Here is a 20,251-nt window from a genome sequence, read left to right on the forward strand (position 1 = left end):
CAGATTATGTGCGGTTGGTACCCAGGGTGGAGGAGAGGAAACTCTCCTCCACGCACTGGGCACCATATAAGTGGTAAAAAAATAAGAAATAAAATAAAAAACAGTCCTATACTCACCCTCGATGTCCAGCGCAATGTTCCCGCCTCTGTGCTGCACGCTGGCTGGTTCCTGTAGCTGGTGTGCGGAGAAGGACCTTGCCGAATGACGTCACTGTCCTGTGATTGGTCGAGACCGCTCACGTGACCGTGACGTCATGGAAGGCCCTGCGCGCACACATCAGCTATAGGAATGGACGCCGGTGAGGAGATCTGATGTCTGCGGGTGAGTATAAGCATTTTTTTTATTTTTTTTATTATTTTTAAACGTTCTATCTTTTACTATAGATGCTGCAAAAGCAGCATCTATAGTAACAAGTTGGTCACACTTGTCAAACGCTATGTTTGACAAGTGTGACCAACTTGTCAGTCAGTTTTCCAAGCGATGCTACAGATCGCTTGGAAAACTTTATATTCTGCAAGCTAATTACGCTTGCAGAATGTTAAAAAAACGCAAAAAAAACGGAAAAAAAACGCAAAAAAAAAAATGCGGATTTCTTGCAGAAAATTTCCGGTTTTCTTCAGGAAATTTCTGCAAGAAATCCTGAACGTGTGCACATGGCCTTAGAGATAGGCTATTGTTAAAAAGTACTTACTCTCTGTAGTTCAATTCTGAGTGTTTAATAGTGCAAATAAAAATTATTAGGTTTCATAATCAACTGTTAATATTTTTATTTGTGTAAAACAATTAGATTTGCAAAAAGACAAAGTTTTGCTTGTGTACAACTTGATTAAAAAATCTGATTTAAATCAAATGATTTAAATCAAAAAAATCTGATTTAAATCAAAAAAATCTGATTTTTTTGATTTTTTTAAAAAAATCAAGATTTTTATCCAGCCTGCCCGGAAGTACTCCCTGCAGTACCCAGATGCAGCCCCGCGGCCATTTTGGATCAGGGGACTGCAGGGAGGAGACGCTTGGTACAAGGTGAGTACATCGCCTTGTACCAATCGTCTCAGGGAAGCACGCAGGGAGCCCCCTCCCTGCGCGATGCTTCCCTGTACCGCCGGTACACTGCGATCATGTTTGATCGCAGTGTGCCGGGGGTTAATGTGCCGGGGGCGGTCCGTGATCGCTCCTGGCACATAGTGCCGGATGTCAGCTGCGATAGTCAATAATGGAGGGGAGGGGAAGGAAATGTGGAATGGGCCAAGGGGAAACTGGATAGGTGAGGAAAGCAAACATAACAAAACAAAACATTAAATTACAAACTGGCAATAATTTGGCCTGAATAAAGCAAGGGACACAGCCCTTGAAAAACAACATTATGTTCAACAACTATAGTATACAAATCAGAAACAAACAGTGCAATAATAAGACATATCTATGACCTTGATAAAAAGCAAACCGTTTATAGAAGGTTATAGAGGCAAGGGAATAGGTAATCAAAGCGTAGCCAAACTCAAATCTATCAGCTAATTATGTAAGTGGAGGAGTGAAAGATTGGTCCCATTTGTACCATTTCCGAATGAACTTATCAAATCCATTACTGGACAGAGCGAACTTAAGATCAAGTGCTCTGTGTTGTGTAATGAACTTGATTTACTGTGCCAGAACTGGGTAGAGTACGGCTTTTCCAATAGTAGGCGATGGAATTATTGGCGACCATACATATGTGTAAAACAAAACGTTGCAGAGAACTATCTAGGAGTTTATTATCTAAAGAAAGTAAAGCTAATTGGGGTGTGAGGGTGAACGTGGAACCCGAAAGTTTAGTGATTATTGAAGAGATTTCTGACCAAAAAGCAACAGCAGTGGGACAATTCCAGAAAATGTGTATTAAATCTCCCTTGTGGCCACATTCTCTCCAACAAAGTGGAGAGTTAGAAGTCTCTATGTGTGCCAGTCTAGATGGCGTGTAGTACCATCTGGAGCACACCTTGAAATGCGACTCCAGAAGAGACATAGATATCGTGGAATGGTTAAACATCGAGAACGCCTCTTCCCAGTCGTCTATAGAAGCAGTGTGGTTAAGGGATTTCTCCCAAGCTAGCATGAAAGCGCTTTTGACGAAAGATATGTCTTTATTAATACAATCATAGACAAACTTGTGGCTCCAGAAAATTCGGTGATTCGGATTGACCAATATTTTTAAAGATGCCTCTGAGAATCTCAGCTTGTTACCTAGAAACAACTTAACATGTTCCCTCAATGACATGTAATCATGGAAGAAAGATGATGGTACCTTAAATTTATTTTTTAGAGTGCTGAAATTCAGGTGATTGGGTCCATCTAAGATATCGCCCAGTGTGTGATTTTTTCAATCCGCCCAATGGGAGGGTATAGTTTGGCTCAAGAATGAGTAGACAAAGGTTAGAGGCAATTTATGTAGCGTGGACAATTTCTGACTACGGCCAGCTATTCTGGAGATCCTGGACCAAGCCAAGGATATTGCTTGGAATATTGGGTGTGTTGAAGTGCTTGATGTCAAACTAGATACAGCCTTAAGAACCAGGGATTTAGGATGTTTACCTTTATTAATTTCCATCTCCATGTCGTACCATGCGGGAGCATTCTGGTCTGAAAACCAAGATACGCTTTGTTTGAGTAATAACGTAAAATAGTGGGCATAGATATTTGGAAGACTTATTCCACCATGGGTTTTCATTTTGAACAATGATCTAGTGTCTGTTCTGGGTTTTTTATTATTCCAAACAACATTATTCAGTTGAGACTGAATGGCCGTCAGGTAAGCCGTGGAGATGGGAAGTGGGATACACCTAAAAATGTACAAGATTTTGGGAAGTGTAAATAATTTTACCTCCAAGTTTCTCCCCCACCAAGTCAAGTCTCTATCTCTGAAAATGGTACTGTCTCTAAGAATCAAGTCTGTCAGTTTTTTCATATTTGATATGGCGGTCTTTCCTAAGTTTTTATTGATTATAACGCCTAGGTATGGTAATTCCTCTTTCCACCAATTAAATGAAGAAGAAGCTTTTAGACAACAAATTTCTTCTGGGTTAACATTAATGGGCAAGATGTTAGATTTTGAATCATTAATTTTAAAGTTTGAAAGGGCTGCAAATTTCTCTAACTCATTGAGGGTTTCCAGAGTAGATGATACAGGGTTCGTGAGGGTCAGAATTATGTCGTCTGCGAATAAGCTAAGCTTATGCTGGCGACTATTAGTGCGCAGACCAGTTATTTTGGGGTTTTGCCTTGTGTGTTCCACTAAAGGTTCCAATGCCAAGTTAAAAAGTGGTGGTGAAAGGGGACATCCCTGTCTCGTACCGTTGTTAATGACAAATGCATCCGAGACATGATTATTACAGGTAATTTTAGCTGTAGGGCCTTTGTATAATGTCATGAATGTGGTAATGAGGTTACTATTAACTCCAAATTTGATTAAAGTCTGTCTGAGAAAGCACCAATCAATACGATCAAATGCCTTCTCAGCATCTAGTGATATAAAAACTGTTGGGGTCCTGGTTGAATTGGTGAGTTTGATGGAGTCCAGTATTCTCCTTGTAGCATCAGCTGGTTGCCTGCCCTTAACGATTCCCATTTGGTCATTGGCTATTAAGTTGGGTAAAATGTAGCTCAGCCTATTGGCCAGGATTTTTGAAAATATTTTTATATCTGTGTTTAGAAAGGATATCGGTCTGTAGCTACTTGGAGACATGGGATTGCCTGATTGTTTTGGAATTAGTGTGATAGAGGCCTCCAACATCTCTGGTGGGAAGGATCCTGTCGTTGAAGCATAGTTGAAAAGCTTCACAAGATGTGGAGATAAACTTTTACCAAAGGCTTTATAATAGGCATTATTGTAACCATCCGGCCCAGGTGACTTATGGAGGTCGAGGTGATTGATAGTGTCTTCAACTTCTTGGGTGGTAAAAGGCGCAGACAGAGTCCAGATCCTCATTAGTTAGGGATGGCAGCTCAATGTTTGCCAGATATGTCTTGATGTCGAGTTCGTTTGGGGGAGGTGAAGATGGGTCTAAGTTTAAGTTGTATAATTTAGTATAATATTTGGAGAATTCATTGGCTATGTCCTGAGGGTGGGATAACGTGGCATTGCCCTCCATAGAGGAGATTCTATTTATTTTGTTTTGGGTTCTTAGTTTTTTGATCCTGTTTGCCATATATCGGGTAGGCTTATTTAATGATGAATAGAACTTGTATTTTGAGGAATTAAGAGCTGCTTCATATGGTGAGTAAAGCAAGGATCTTAGTTCTTGCCTTAAACATGTTAAGTCAGACTGTTTCTTAGGGGAGGGAGAGGGAAGGCCTAGTAGAGTCTTTTCCAACTCACGTATAGACTTTTGCAATTTGCGTATTTTCTCCCTATTTTCTTTTTTGATTTTGGAAGAAATACTCATTATGATGCCCTTGATAACTGCCTTGTGGGCACACCAGTTAACGGATGGATTGGTGGATTCTGGGATGTTTTCGATAAAATAGTTGTCTATAGCTTTTTGAATTGTAGCCCTATGAATGGGGTCATGGGTAATAGTGGAGTTGCATTTCCACATCCTTGCGTTTTTTAGTAACGGTCCAAAAAGAATCTCACCAATGACTGGGGAATGATCGGATATCGTCCTCTCTCCAATGTACACCTTTTTGAACTTCTCAAGAGAGAAAATATCTGTCAGGATCAAGTCTATCCTAGAAGCCAATTGGTTGACTGTAGAGAAATGAGTGAATTCCTTAGATGAGGAATTCAGACATCCAAAAGTGTCATAAAGTTCGTTTCTATCCAGCCACCAATTTAGGTTATCTGAGGCTGGTCTAGAGTCCGATGAAGAGTCTAGAGTCCTGTCTGGAGTGATACTAAAGTTTCCCAAAAGTGTGAGAGTCCCTTTTTTTACCTCATTAACTTTCTTCATCAATTTTATCAGGAATCTAACCTGATTTCTTTTTGGTGCATACACATTCACCAAGGTACATGTTTGACCATTGATGACAGATCAAAATATGGTATCTGCCTTCGGCATCACCAAACTCCTCAAGGACCTCAAAAGGGAACGGTATTTTTGACTAAGGTAATCACCCCAGCTCTTTTACTGGAATTGCAAGCTTCAAAAAATGTGAGGAAAGCTGCGATGTTTGAAGTAGGGGTGGTTTCCTGCCAAAAACTTCATCTCCTGAATACAGGCGATGTCTGCCTGAGATTTGAGTAACTCTCTCCATAGAGTATGCATTTTCTGGGGGCTGTTCAGCTCTCTGATGTTGTAAGAAAGAATCGTAAAGGTCATTTTAACCGATTCGCTGTAATAGAGAGTAACACTTTAAACCTTAGGATTTCTGTAACCTGGGAAAAAAAAATTACACTGAAAAGCAAAATATAATAACTTATGTACGGTAGTAAAACCTTCTTCTTACGATCCGCAGCCTAAGCGAATCCCTAGTTAGAAAGAGAAACAGTCTCGAACCTGAAAAACAAAATTGCACTGAACACAGAAAACTGACAGTAATAAGGTATACCATCCACAAAGTCTGCACAAGTAGGTCCGCAGAACTACTTGAAAGGAATGGGGTTATTAAAAGTGGGTGGGAATAAGGGAAAAATCTCAAATAGCAGTTGAGGCGGAGGCCCCTGCCATTAGGGGATAGCTGAGAAGATGCTTCCTTTCAACCATTGTCTGGTTAGTCTCTATCCAGCGATCCAGTTCAGTCCGTCTTCAATGGTGAAAATTGGTATGGTTCTTCCCCGGTATGAAATCAACAGTTTCAACGGAAAGCCCCATTTGTATCTGATTCCTTTATCGCGAAGGGCTGTAGTTACGGGCCTGAATTCCCTTCGGCCTTCTAAGGTTTCTTTTGAAAAGTCGGGGAAAACCTTTAGTTCCTTGTATGGCTCTGGAAAGGTTTTCTTGTCCTTTAGGTAGCCAAGTATCATCTCTTTGGTTCTGAAAAAGTGAAATTTGAGGATAGTATCTCTTGGCAAGTCTGCAGAAACCTTGGGAGGTTTAGGCAACTGGTGGGCTCTATCAATCGTCAGATCCAGATCTGAAAGGTCAGGCAAGACCGATTTAAATATAACCTTGAGGTGATTCGTCAGCTCTTCCTGGGTCACGTCCTCTGAAATGCCCCTTATTTTTAGGTTGTTCCGTCGGCTCCTGTCTTCAAGATCTGCCATTTTGGAGCGTAGGTGTTTTATCTCCAGGGTGAGCCGGTCCAATTCGTCAAAAGAAATTGTCGATCTATGTTCAAGCTTATTTAACCTCTCCTCATGTTTTGACAATTGTTTGTCGATCTTGTCGACCTTATCACAGTATCTTTGGAAGTTGGAGTCCATTTCTGTTTTCATTCTCTTTGCAAGAGAATCTAGTCTTTCATCTATTTTGTTCATTATCCTGTTTACTAAATCGTCTTGGTCTGGTTGACTTAAATCTGCAGAGTGTGTAGGTGTATGTAAACTTGCTGAGCTTGTACCCTTGTGGGCCTCAGGGTCATCGTATTTGACTTTGCTTTTCAATGGTGTTTGGTTAGGGGATGTGTCGCTGGATTCAGTTTCGTTGTCGACTTCTGAATTATTCCCTGAAAAAGTATATTTCTCGCTCGTAGCTCCTGGGTTCATCCTCTTCAAACTAGTAGAAGAATCCATTTTAGTAGGAGAGGATTTACTGCCAAAGGATTTTGGTATTGGACCCGTAGTCAAGTAAATGAGGCATATCTCTCCGTGGAATCTTGACCTACGCCTAGGAGAGGTAATGGAGTTAGCCCTGTTTCTTTCTTGTTCTCTGCGACCTATAGGTTTGTCCTGTTTTAGTCCATATTGTGTCTTAATTGGGGTAGTGGGGTTAGCCTTCCCCTTAAATCTCGAGTTGCTCATGATCTCGGTCAGAGGACACTGGCGGAGATAAATAAAATTGTCAGAAATGAGTCTTACTAGAAATGTTTGAAGGCGAGTAATTGCCCCTTTAAGCCTCTGTGAAGCCACGACTTGATGTTTTAGAAAAGGGAGCGGTGACTGACCAGGCGACCAGGTAGGTGATAATCTTGTGCGCCTAAGTTAACAGTCCGGCCTGTGATGGAGGTAGTTAAACAAACCCGGGTCACAGTTGTGATCTCGGACCGACTTATAAAGAATGCAAAAAAGAAACTCAGCAAAATGATTAAATAAACCTATAAAAAATAAAATCAAATTAAAGGTTTTTGCAGAAATTGAATCCTGTTTATTTGAGGAGGGCTTTTGTGTTATCGGCAAGCTTGAATAAAAAGAAAAAATGATTTGTTCATAGAGCTGTTGCCCTTTAAGCCTCGGGGTTGTCAGCCGGTTCCTGGTGCTTTGGGAAAACGGCCGGAACTACTTCCCATAGACGTGTATTATGTGTGACAGTAGTTTAATAAAAGTCACATTTGCACTCCACTCCTGGGGTTGTTTTTAGTAGGGCCGATGAGGGGAGGACTCTCCTATAATTACCTACCTCTTGTAGATCTTCTTGCAGTGTTTTAAGCTTATTTTCGAGGGACTATTTTTTTTCCCTTTTCAGGCCTCCATAGACCTCCGGCTTAAAGCCGGGGCCTCAATTTATCGGCGGAGTGATACGTGAGTTAAATCGCGGCAAAAAACGCAGCAAAGAATGCCTTTGTGCCCCTTTTAAACGGCCTCAAAAGGCTGTACTGACCTTGCGGTTTGTCTCTAGGAGTCCCCAGGAGTAGATGAAGACTTGCATCAAATGGTAAGATGAATTTTTGGCGGCGCTCCAGCGGTTTTGGTGTCTGCTAGTCTCCTGGTGCAAGGGCTTGGAGCCTGTTTTGGAGAATTTGAGGGGTCTTTTACTTGATCCTTATCTTTGGGGGGTCCCTGAATGACACCGGTGCCAGGGGAAATGTGGTGTTTCTTGCATACGATGAGGTGCCGTTGCTCTGTTGTCCCCGCTCTCTGTTATCAGCCACTTAATCTCAGTGGCTCTTCAGCGGCCTTATCTGCCGTGGGTCTCCTAGAACCGAGGATTTGTGCTTGTTTCTGGACCCACAAGGTGGCTCAAATATTCTTGTAAATTCCAATTCAGGAGCGTTGCTGCGCCTGCTCTCTGGTATCAGCCAGATGTGAATTCTTCAAGTTTGTGATCTGCGGGGCTCCCTGAAGGGTCTTTATTGGGGTCTAAATTTGCAGGGAAAGTAAGTGGGCATAAAAAAGCCCCCTGTCCGTGATGCTAGGCCTCTCAGGCTTGGAAGGTCTCACAGGCCCCGTCAGGCAGGTGCTGGGTTACGGCCTGAAACATAGTTTTGTCGGCTGATTTTTAGCTGGGAATGCTCCCTATAGTATGAGGGATTGATATTGAGGGGTTTTGGGGCCGGGTGCCTCCTTTAAAATGCGTTAGTAGCCGCTTTGTGGGATTTTTCCCCTGAGCTCCCTCTTCAAGTGTGTCTCTCCATTGACACCGAAGCCACGCCTCTTACAATGATAAAGTTTCTGACTCTTGAGACAACAAAGCAAATTGTAGTGAGAAAGGATTTCTTCACCACATACCTTATTAAATTAAATCAAAGGATTCTTTCCATAGATAAATTAGCTGCATTTCACCGCCATTAAATGATAGGGCGAGATATGGCTTTGGTCATATGGAGACATGGGTCATTCCCATAAAATATGAAATAAATTGCCTTTCAGACCACATTCTCTCTGTCAGTCAGATTGTTCTGGGAAAATGCTATGTAATTTTGCTGGGGTGTAATACCATCTCATTATTATTTTGAGGTACCGTATATACTCGAGCATAAGCTTAGATTTTCAGCCCATTTTTTAGGCTACAAGTACCCCTCTCGGCTTACACTCGAGTCATTGTCCCAGGGGGTTCGCAGGGGAGGTGGAGCAGCGGCTGTCACATCATACTCACCTGCTCTCGGCGCGGTCTCTGCACTTCCCTGCTTCTCCGATGGTCTCCAGGGCCCGCAGCTCTTCCTGTGTTCAGCGATCACGTGGTACCGCTCATTAAAGTAATGAATATGGACGCGACTCCACTCCCATAGGCAGAGCGCATATTCATTACTTTAATGAGCGGTACCATGTGACCGCTGAACACAGGAACAAGCTGCTGGCGCGCACCGGAAACCATCGGCGAAGCAAGGACATACAGAGAGACCGCATCAGGAGGGGGCGAGTATGAAGGGGGAGGGTGAGCCATGCGATATTCACCTGTCCCCGCTCCACCGCCGCGCCCTCTGCCTGAACAGTCACTGTAGAGACCCGGGAGACACAGCGGCACGCGGCGGTGGAACGGGGACAGGTGAATATTACAAGTGCCCGGAGCCTAAGCCAGCAGCGACTCCGGCACCTGGCCCTCATAGCGCGCCGGTGTCTCTGCCTGCTCAGGACCCCGGCACCTCTCCCCCAGTGACGAGAGGTGTCATTTTTTTATTTTTTTTATTTTATTTTTTTTAAATCGCAGCAGCATATGGGGCATATTATTCTATGGAGCATCTTATGGGACCATCAACCTTTGTGCAGCATTATATGGGGAATAATATTCTATGGAGCATCTTATGGGATCATCAACCTTTGTGCAGCATTATATGGGGCATAATATTCTATGGAGCATCTTATGGGGCCCATCATGAACTTTATGGATCAATATATGGGGCTCTTGATTCAATATGGATATTCAAAAACGCTTAAGCTACTGATGTCTCAATTAATTTGACTTTTATTGGTATCTATTTTATTTTTGAAATTTACTAGTAGCTGCTGCATTTCCCACCCTAGGCTTATACTCGAGTCAATAAGTTTTCCCAGTTTTATATGCCAAATTAGGGGTCTCCGGTTATACTCGGGTAGGCTTATACTCAAGTATATACGGTAGGTTTAGTGCATTGTGCTTATATTATCTGAATAGGTAAATTTAAAAGCTTTTTTCCAGTTGTATGTAGAGAATTGGGATCCAAAGTCATTTTCCCAACACATAGTATAATTATGTTTATAGAAGATGATATTTTCATTAAATATATTGTAGAGCTAGCTATTCCACATTGTTTGGATACCACGATTCTTGATCAAATTTAATATTTTGCTGGGAAGTCTTAAAGGAAAGTTAAGATTGCCTCTAAGATAATTCCTTAGTTCAAATTTGAATTCAACTCTTTATCTGGGAACTTAGACTCCCGTTTTAGTTGTTGGAAAGTATAAAATGAGAACAAAAATATTATGTCCTAATAATACTTATTATATAAAACTAGACTGGAGTTGGAGTCAACTAGTCTCGTCTAGTCTAGTTTTTTGTAAAGCTTTGTCTTTAAAGAGCCACAACACTTAATTTTTCCATGTATTTTGGGGGCCAACTTGTACTTTTTATATAGATCAAGTTTATAATATAATGTCCTGATAAAAGGAAAATTGTTTATTTTTGTTTACATAATAAACGACAGTGCCAGCAAAAAAAAAATCTTTCGCCAAAACCACAAAATCTTAATATACAAGTGTTTTATTGTGGATATTGTGTTGCAATTAGTATTTCGTCGTGTCACCCTTACATTTTATCACCATTTGCAGTCGTAAGCAAGTTTTGCTATTAGACAGAGGCATCTCTGACCTTTCCCGCAGCCTGCGCACTGCAGTACTTTGCTCCACTCTCAACAGGGCAGACAAAGTACGCCTGCGCCGGAGCCGCGGCGTGAAGACAAGAAGAGGACGTCATCCTATGAAGATGGGAAGCCCCAGACCGGACTGCAACTCCCATCGGACCCGAACAGAACCGGGACTGCCCCTGGGTGAGTATAATATAACCTCTTTTTCTTACCTTTCAGGTTACATCGAGGGCTTATCTACAGCATTCCAGAATGCTGTAGATAAGCCCCTGATGCTGGTGGGCTTAGCTCATCTTTGATTTTGGGGGTGACAGGTTCCCTTTAATAACCAGGCCAAATTTTACAATCCTGACCACTGTCACTTTATGCAATAATAACTCTGGAACGCTTTAACAGATCCCAGTAATTCTGGGAGTGTTTTGTAGTGACATATTGTACTTCAAGACACTTCTAAAATTTCTTCGCTATGACTTGCGTTTGTGAAAAAAAAACGGAAATTAGTCAAAAATTTCAAACTTTGGATTTTCATGCATCTAAATCACAGATATGTCACACAAAATAGTAAATAAATAACATTTCCCACATGTCTACTTTACATCAGCATTTTTTTTTGTTAGGAAGTTTTTAGCCTTAAAAGTTGACCAGCGATTTTTCATTTTTCTAACAAAATTTACAAAGCCATTTTTTTCAGGACCACCTACATATTAAGTCAAATTCAGGGGTCTATATGACCGAAAATACCCAAAAGTGACACCATTCTAAAAACTGCACCCCTCAAGGTGCTCAAAACCACATTCAATAAGTTTATTAACCCTTCAAGTGCTTCATAGGAAATTAACATTTAAATTTTTTCACAAATTTTTTTTTTATTTCAGATCCAAATTGTATTATTTTGACAAGGGTAACAGGAAAAAAAATGGACCTCAAAGTCTGTTGTGTAATTTATCTTGAGCATGTCAATAACCCATATGAGTTAGAAAACTACTGTTTGGGTGCACGGCAGGGCTCGGAATGGAAGGAGCGCCTTTTGACTTTTTGAATGCAAAATTTGCTGGAACAATTGGCGGACGCCATGTCGCATTTGGAAAGTCTTTGATGTGCCTAAAGAGTGAAAATGCCCTACAAGTGACACCACTGTGGAAACTAGACCTTGCAAGGAACTGATCTAGATGTGTGGTGAGCACAATGAACCTTCAGGTGCTTCACAGGAGTATAGAACATTGAGCAATGAAAATTAAAAAAAAAAAAAGAAAATTATATATATATATATATATATATATATATATATATATATATATATATATATATATATATATATATATATATACATACACACTCACCGGCCACTTTATTAGGTACACCATGCTAGTAACTGGTTGGACCCCCTTTTGCCTTCAGAACTGCCTCAATTCTTCGTGGCATAGATTCAACAAGGTGCTGGAAGCATTCCTCAGAGATTTTGGTCCATATTGACATGATGGCATCACACAGTTGCCGCAGATTTGTCGGCTGCACATCCCAAAGATGCTCCATACAAGGCAGGATGGATCCATGCTTTCATGTTGTTTACGCCAAATTCTGACCCTACCATCCGAATGTCGCAGCAGAAATCGAGACTCATCAGACCAAGCAATGTTTGTCCAATCTTCTACTGTCCAATTTCGATGAGCTTGTACAAATTGTAGCCTCAGTTTCCTGTTCTTAGCTGAAAGGAGTGGTACCCGGTGTGGTCTTCTGCTGCTGTAGCCCATCTGCCTCAAAGTTCGACGCACTGTGCGTTCAGAGATGCTCTTAGGCCTACCTTGGTTGTAACGGGTGGCGATTTGAGTCACTGTTGCCTTTCTATCAGCTCGAACCAGTCTGCCCATTCTCCTCTGACCTCTGGCATCAACAAGGCATTTCCGCCCACAGAACTGCCGCTCACTGGATTTTTTTTCTTTTTCGGACCATTCTCTGTAAACCCTAGAGATGGTTGTGCGTGAAAATCCCAGTAGATCAGCAGTTTCTGAAATACTCAGACCAGCCCTTCTGGCACCAACAACCATGCCACGTTCAAAGGCACTCAAATCACCTTTCTTCCCCATACTGATGCTCGGTTTGAACTGCAGGAGATTGTCTTGACCATGTCTACATGCCTAAATGCACTGAGTTGCCGCCATGTGATTGGCTGATTAGAAATTAAGTGTTAACAAGAAGTTGGACAGGTGTACCTAATAAAGTGGCCGGTGAGTGAGTATATATATATATATATATATATATATATATATATATATATATATATATATATATATATATATATATATATATATATATATACATATACACACACACACACATACATACATACACACAAACACATATATACACACACACCCACATCTCATACTTTTCCCACAAATATCTTTTTAGACCCAAATGTTGCATTTTCATAAGAATAACAGGAGGAATTGCATGTACAATTTGTAGGGAAATTTCTCCTGAGTACGCCGATACCCAATATGAGGGAGAAAACTACTGTTTGGGCACACGGCAGGGCTCGGAATTTTTGAATGTAAAATTTCCTGGAATCATTAGTGGACATCATGTCCTGTTTTGAGAGCCCCTGAGGTGCCTAAACAGTGGAAACCCGCCACAAGTGAGCTCATTTCGGAAACTAGACCCTTCAAGGAATGTATTTAGATGTGTAGTGAGGACCTTGAACTCACAGGTGCTTCACAGAAGTTTATAATGTTGAGCCGTGAAAAATAGAAAAAAAAATAAAATCACATTTTCCCCCACAAAAAAAATGTTATTTTGGCCCCAAATTTTGCATTTTCATAAGGGTGACAGGAAAAATTGCAGCACCGTACAATTTGTAGTGCAATTTCTCCCGAGTACGCCGATAGCCGATATGTGGGGGAATACTACTTTTGAGGCGCAGTACAAAGCTCAGAAGGGAAAAAGGCGCCATACTGAAGTTCAGATTTTGCTGGAATGATTTGGAGTGTCATGGCCCATTATCAGAGCCCCCTGAAATACCAGAACAACAGAATTGAAATCATCTAGGGGTGCAGTGATCATATTGACACCACATGTGCCTCACAGAATTCTATACCATTGAGTGGTTTAGAAAGAACAAATTACATATTAACCACTTAAGTTTTTTTTTTAGCCACAAGTTATTTTTCTAAGGGTTAACAGGAAACTTTTTTACAACAAACGGAGGTCCATTTTTTTCCTGAGTGCGCCAATACCCTACATGTAATCTGGAAATATTTTTCAGGCACAGTGCAAAGCTCAGAAGGCAAGGAGCGCCAGATTTTACTGTTATGGTTTGCAAGTGCCATGACCCACTGGGAGAGCCCATGAGGTGCCAGAACAGCAAAACCCCCCATAAGTGACCCCATTTTACAAACTACACTGCTCAATGAATTCATCTAGGGGTGCAGTGATCACATTGACACCACGGGTGTGTCACAGAATTTTATTCCAATGGGCAGTGAAGAAAATATAATTACATTTTTACCACCAAAATTTTGTTTTAGCCCCAGATTTTACATTTCCACACAAGAAGTGGGTAAAAATGGCACCAAAATTTGTCCCACAATTTCTACTGACCGTGGCAATACCCCATATGTGGCTGTACAGTACTACTTAGCCATACGGAGAACTCGGGAGGAACCGAGCGCTATTTGCCTCCTGGAGGTCGGATTTACCTACCGTAAAACAGTTTGCAGACTCCATATACAGAGCCCCTAATTGCTAGAAGAGCAGAATCTCCTCTCAAGTGACCATGTTTTGGAAATGATACCCCTTTGGGAATTTATCTACAGGTGTAGTGAAGATTTGAACTCCATGGATATTTTCCAGAAACAAGCAGCAATGAATGTTGCCGAGTAAAAATTGCAAACTGCCATTGTAGTGACAAGTAGGCAGTGGTGATCAGTATATTATGCCCAGCTCATGCTTCTGAAGACAAGCACGCGTAAGTTAGGCGGCCCTCATAGCTTCAGAAATTACAAACGTAGACGCTATATGTGGTTTAGGTACACTGTGGAGTTAAGAAGGGAGTGAGCATTTGGATTTGGGAACAGAGAATTTGCTGAATTTCTGTTAGAGGGTGAGGAGTCATTTAGCTTTTCCAGTGCCTTTGTACTACAAGTAACGTGGAGGCCCCCTAATTTTTCATTATCAGATGACAGACCTGAGTGGGGACTTTTTTTGTGGATCGAGTTGAAGCTTTTACTGGGAACATTGTACATAATATTTGGGATCACATTTATTCAGCGCTCTATGCTGAGCACTTACATTGGGGTTTCCATCTAAATTTCCGAGTGATATAATTCAGACGAAACCCCTGAAGGATTCATTCACTATAATGAGGCTGCAGAGTTAGTCTGGATTTCATCTGGCCGTTGTTCAGCTGTGTCCTTTTCAGAAGTGCACAAAACTGTGGCCGACGGCACTTTTATGCAATCCTAAAAAGACGGGCAATGCCAGATCACAGGTCAGACAGCGTCCACAGTGTCTCCATCTGCCTCGTTATAGGGACTCATCCGTCGAGTGTTCTGTCTGAATCACGTATTTCAAAGATTTACACGGAAACCCCAGTGAAAGGTCAGCGCAGAGCGCAGGATAAATGTGCGCTGAACCTTACTGTGATCTTTGGGAGGCAGAATGAAAAAATAAACAGCAGGTGTAGAATTGGTTTTGTTTATTTTTTACACCGTTCCTAATACGGTATACGTGACTAGGCAGCTTTATTCTTCGGATTGGCGCGATTACAGCAATACCAGATTTATATGAGTTTTTATGTTTGGCTGCTGACACTCACTAAAAGACGCTTTTTATTGCAAAAATAGGTATTAAGCTTACCGTTAATGAGGTTTCCAGGAGTCCATCCTGACAGCACTATGGAGGACGTCCTCCTCCCCCTTGCTGGGACAGGAAACACACGAGAGTTCAAAAGGTCTGGTCCCACCCCCAATCCTCAGTGTTGTAACAAGAACCGCCTCAAGGGAGATGCAAAAAAATTATATTTAATGGTAAAGAACATAACACCATGTATTTAGGAACATATTACATCATATGTTAGGAACATAGTACAGACATGTCAGGTTCACATTACATTAGCATAACTAAATTAACAGGGAGGGAATTACCCGTGCTGTCAGGATGGACTCCTGGAAACATCATTAACGGTAAGCTTAATACCTATTTTCCAGGACGTCATCCTGACAGCACTATGGAGAGTACCAAAGCACCTCCTCAGGGTGGGATTACCGCTTGGAGAACTTTTCTCCCGAATGCAGTATGCTGACCGGACAAAACATCAAGCTTATAATGTTTGCAAAAGGTATTAGCACTAGCCCATGTAGCTGCCTTACAAATCTGCTCTAGAGAGGCGCCTGCCCTCTCAGCCCAAGAAGTAGCCATCCCTCTAGTAGAGTGTGCATGGAGACCCTTTGGAGGAGGGATGCCCTCCGATTGGTAGGCCTCGGAGATCACGGAAGTGATCCATCGAGCAATGGAGGCCTTAGAGGCCTTCTTTCCCCTATTTTTTCCGCCGAACAAAATAAACAGATTTGGGTCGATACGCCATGGGTTGGTGGCTGACAGGTAGTCGATGACCGCCTGTCTGACATCCAGGGAATGCAGAGCTTCCTCTTTAGAATTGGAAGGGTTACAGCAGAAAGATGGTAACACTATCTCCTGATTCCTATTTTTTAGAGTTCCCACTTTTGGAACGAACGAGGGATCTAGTTTAAGGACCACACTATCGTCTCTAATCTGGAGGTACGGGTCCCGTGTGCACAGGGCTTGGATTTCCCCCACCCTCTTAGCCGTGGTGATCGCCACTAGGAATGCCGTTTTACGTGTCAGGGCTGAAATGGACATGTTATCCGCCGAGGCGTAATTATTTTTGCAGAGGAATCTCAGGACAAGGTTAAGGTCCCAAGGAGGAGATAATTGTCTAATGGTGGGGCGCAACCTTTGGGTGGCTCTAATAAATCTAACTATCCAAGGGTGCGTTGCCAGGGGATAGTCTAGAAAGGAGCTAAGTGCCGAGATCTGCACCTTCAAGGTGCTCGGCCTAAGCCCTTTATCGAACCCGGCCTGCAGAAAATCCAGAATTCTGGGTAAGTCGGGAGTGCCTGCCGCAACCTCAGACCTGCCACCCTCCAGACAGAAACGCCTCCAGATCTTCAAGTAGATTGCTGACGTGACCGGCTTCCTACTAGCCTTGATAGTGGATATGACCTGGTCGGAAAGGCCTCTTGCCTTCAGGATGTTCCTTTCAGGATCCAGGCTGAGAGATGTAGCTTCTCTGGGTCCGGATGGTACACTGGGCCCTGGTGGATTACATCTGGTCTGTGAGGGAGCTCCACTGGACTCTCTATCGCCAGGCCTACCAGCAGGGAGAACCAACTCCTTCTTGGCCAGTATGGAACTACCAAAATTACTCGAGCCTGTACTTCCTTGATCTTCCTGAGAACAGCCGGGATCAGTGCTAGAGGAGGGAAAGCATATGAGAGGGACTCCGTCCAACTCTGACTTAGACCATCTATCCCTTCTGGCAGATCCCGAGGGTTCAGCGAGAAGAACCTTGAGACCTTCGAGTTTCTCCTGTTTGCGAAGAGGTCTATACTGGGAGTGCCCCAACGCCGGCACAGCTCCTGGAAGATGTCCTGGTTGAGTTCCCACTCTGTTGCAAACACTCTTCTTCTGCTCAAGTAATCCGCTATGACGTTTTGGGAGCCTTCTAAGTGGATTGCCGAGATGGAGAGGATCGACCTTTCTGCCCAGCGAAATATTCTCCCCGCCAGCTCCTGGAGAAGATGGTGTCTTGGGCCACCTTGGTGTTTTAAAAAGGAAACGGTTGTCACGTTGTCGGACAATACCCTGACGTGACGATTCTCCAGAGTGCGACGATTCCTTCTCAGGGCTTCCCAGACGGCAGTTGGATGAGTTGCGAGCGACGTCTGGAGGCCATCGTCCCTGGAGGATCCTCCCTTCTAAGTGAGCTCCCCAGCCCCAGGCGCTGGCGTCTGTAGTAACTACTACATAGGGATCGGTAGTCCATAGTACTCCAGTTCTTAGTTTCTCTGGGTCTGTCCACCACAGGAGAGATCTTCGTACTGGATCTGGTAGATATAAAGTACTGTCCAGAGAAGACTGACGACGGTCCCACATGGAGAGGATTAAGCTCTGTAGTGGTCTTGAATGGAACTGTGCCCATCTTACGCATGGTATGCATGCTGTCATTAGGCCTAGCACTCTCATGGCCATCCTTATTGAGACTCTGCGTTCTAGTAGGAGTCTGATCTGAATTTGTATTGCCTCCAGCTTGGATTCGGGTAGTAGGGATATTCTGTTTGCAGAATCCAGACAGACACCCAGGAAGACCTTTTTGTGCTCCGGAATCAGGTCTGATTTCTGCCAGTTTATGATCCATCCCAGGTGTTCCATTATCGCGACGGTTCGGGTTCTGTGAACCGATAAGATCTCTGGTGTTCTTGCTATCAGGAGAAAGTCGTCGAGATATGGGACTATTATAATCCCCTGGTTTCTTAGGAAAGCCACTATCTCCGACACCAGCTTTGTAAATACGCGAGGTGCTGAGGCAAGTCCAAACGGCAGGCACTGGAACTGGTAGTGACAGGTCCCGGACGGCAGAACTACCGTGAACCTCAGAAGCCTCTGAGATAGGTGGTGGACAGGGACCTGATAATAGGCACTCTTCAAGTCGAGAGTGCACATTTCCGCGTTCTGATCTATTAGAAGGATTGCAGAACGGATGGACTCCATACGAAACCTCTTGTACCTGACCCAGGCATTCAGAGGTTTCAAATTTACGATTGTGCGAGAGTCGCCTGACGGTTTTGTTATGGAGAACAGGGAGGAGTAGTGACCCTGGCCTACCTCTAGCGGTGGTACTGGTATTATGACTTCTGAGGAAAGCATGTCCATTAAGTCTTTTAACATGGGAGAGTCTTGCATAACCACCGTAGGTACGATGTACCTGTCTGGTGGAGGGGAGTAGAACTCTATACTGTATCCTTCTGAGATAGTACGAAGGACCCATCGGTTCTGAGTGACTCTGCTCCAGTTTACCGCGAAATGGCGAAGCCTTCCCCCTATAAGAGTGGCGTCATTGCGATTTGGATTTAGAGGAGGGGCTGAAGAAGAAACTTCTGTTCTTACTACCGTGGCCACGGGAACCCCTATTAAAACCTCTATTGGACCTTCCCCCTCTGAAGTCGGACCTGTAGTCGGACTGTCTTCTAAAGGGAAACCCTCTCCGAAAGGACTGAGGCCTCTTAGGCTTGTCCTCTGGGAACCCTTTTTTCTTGTCTGAAGCCGACTCTAAGATAGTATCGAGGGAAGGACCAAACACCCTTGCACCTGAGAAGGGGATTGAACACAATTTCGTCTTGGACGCATTATCCCCCGACCAAGACCTTAGCCAGACCGCCCTTCTAGCCGCATTAGACAATGATCCGTTTCTGGCTGAGAATCTGACTGACTCAGCCGTCATGTCAGATAGAAAAGCAGTAGCGGATTTCATTATGGGGAGAGAGTTTAGGATCTCTGACCTTGGGGTCTTATTAGAGAGATGTTCCTCTAATTGACCCATCCAAAGGTGCATAGACCGGGCTACCGAGGTAGCTGCAATGTTGGTCTTAATTAGAGCCGCGGAAGACTCCCAGGCTCTCTTTAGCAATATGTCCGCCTTACGATCCATCGGATCGCGCAAGGTCGATGAGTCCTCGAATGGGATAGCTGTCTTTTTGGCGACCTTCGCCACTGGGACATCCACCTTGGGTATCTCGTCCCATAGCTTAACGTCATCCGGCTCAAAGGGTAGGCGCGCTTTAAAGTCTTTAGACAATGTCAGCCGACGTTCTGCCTCCTTCCACTCTTCGAGCACCATGGCCTTGATATGTTCACTAACCGGGAAGACTGTCTGCCGACGTGACATAAGTCCCCCAAACATCAGGTCCTGCCTGGATTGCGGCTTAGATGTCTCTTCTACTTGCATGGTGCATCGCACCGCTTGCACTAGCTCATTTGTGTCCTCCGCCTGGAAAAGGTACTTCCTCTGATGGTCCTGGCTTCCAGAAGGAAGCTCGCCCTCTTCCTCAGAGACGAGGTCTTCAGAGTCAGACCTGTCATCGGAAGTATATTCTGGCTCCCGCCTGGCCCTTTTGCGACTGGGCATAGGGCTGGGCTTTTCCACCATGGTAGCTAGGGAAGCCTGGACCTCTTCTCTTATTAAGGACCTCATCTCAGACAATAGGGTGGGCTGCTCGTCTCTTATAACCTTAGATGTGCAATCTGAACATAAGGTTTTGCCATGGGTGTCCGGGAGTTTTGCACTGCATATCGGACATCACTGGACTTCCCAGAAGCCTTTCCAGATTTCTTAACTTGACCAGGGGGGACAGCTGGAGTTCCCTTATCCTTAAACAATATAAGATAGGGAAAGTAACAGGGTGGCTCTTATTACCAGGGTGCAGGGGGAGTTTGCATTCTGCGCACTTACCCCGTCCTCAGGTGGCATGCTTTCCATGGCTCCGGAGTATCGGTGCTCCTTGCGGCTGTCAGCGTCTGCAAAGCGCTGCAATTCCTGAGTCCTCGCTGGAGCGCACGCCTCCCCTGTATCTCCAGCGTTACCGGAAGTGCCGGCAATGAATGGCGC

General features: G+C 43.6%; 1 protein-coding gene across 3 annotated transcripts in view; it reads right to left on the reverse strand.

Annotated features, from left to right (window-relative positions):
- Positions 1-20,251, reverse strand: part of CRTC1 (CREB regulated transcription coactivator 1) — a 313,574-nt gene that overhangs the window by 228,958 nt on the left and 64,365 nt on the right. The window lies entirely within an intron of this gene.

This window comes from Ranitomeya variabilis, chromosome 1 (assembly GCF_051348905.1).
Source record: "Ranitomeya variabilis isolate aRanVar5 chromosome 1, aRanVar5.hap1, whole genome shotgun sequence".
Classification (NCBI taxonomy): Eukaryota; Metazoa; Chordata; class Amphibia; order Anura; family Dendrobatidae; genus Ranitomeya; species Ranitomeya variabilis.